General features: G+C 37.2%; 1 pseudogene; it reads left to right on the top strand.

Moving 5' to 3' along the window:
- Positions 1 to 524: 524 nt before the first annotated feature.
- Positions 525 to 707, top strand: part of LOC111955527 (protein CBFA2T2-like) — a 27,960-nt pseudogene continuing 27,777 nt past the window's right edge.

The following is a 707-nucleotide window of genomic DNA, read 5'->3' as shown; positions in this document are numbered from 1 at the left end:
ATCTTCAAGCACTCTATATTTACAAGAGGACACATCTATATTTAAGCAAGAGACCACTCCACACACACTCTTAACAAGAGGACCACTCCACATCTATAATTAAACAAGAGGACCACTCCACATCGTATCTTAACAAAGAGCGACCACTCCACATCGTTATATTTTAACATACGACGACCACATCTTACTTATAACAAGAGGGAACCACTCCACATCTACATTTAACAAGAGGACACATCTATTAATTAACAAGAAGGGACCACATCTTATTTAACAAGAGGGACCACATCTATATTAACAAGAGGGGACCAAAAATCTTTGAGATTTTATTAAGGGACGGTTCTGTCCTAAGATCTTTGAATATGGGTTGTATTAAAGGACAGGGGTTCTGTCTAAACTTATGTTTAGGACAGAGGGTTCTGTTAAAGATCTTTCGATTGCTTGGTTCATAAAGGAACAGGGTTCTGTCCTAAATCTAATTCTTGTATTACGGAACTTTGCTACAATTCTATTCCATAGGTAACATGGGTTTGTCCTAAAAGATCTTTGTCATATGTGTTATTAAAGCGAACAGGGGGTTCTCGTCCCTAAAGATCTTTGATATTGGTTGTATTAAAGGAACAGGGGTTTCTGTACCTAAAAGATCTTTGATATTGGTTTATTAAAGGGAACAAGAGGGTTCTGTCCTAAAAGATCTTTGATGTTGG

This window comes from Salvelinus sp. IW2-2015, linkage group LG31, assembly GCF_002910315.2.
Source record: "Salvelinus sp. IW2-2015 linkage group LG31, ASM291031v2, whole genome shotgun sequence".
NCBI classification, from domain to species: Eukaryota; Metazoa; Chordata; class Actinopteri; order Salmoniformes; family Salmonidae; genus Salvelinus; species Salvelinus sp. IW2-2015.
This window is presented reverse-complemented; position numbering and strand designations above follow the sequence as displayed.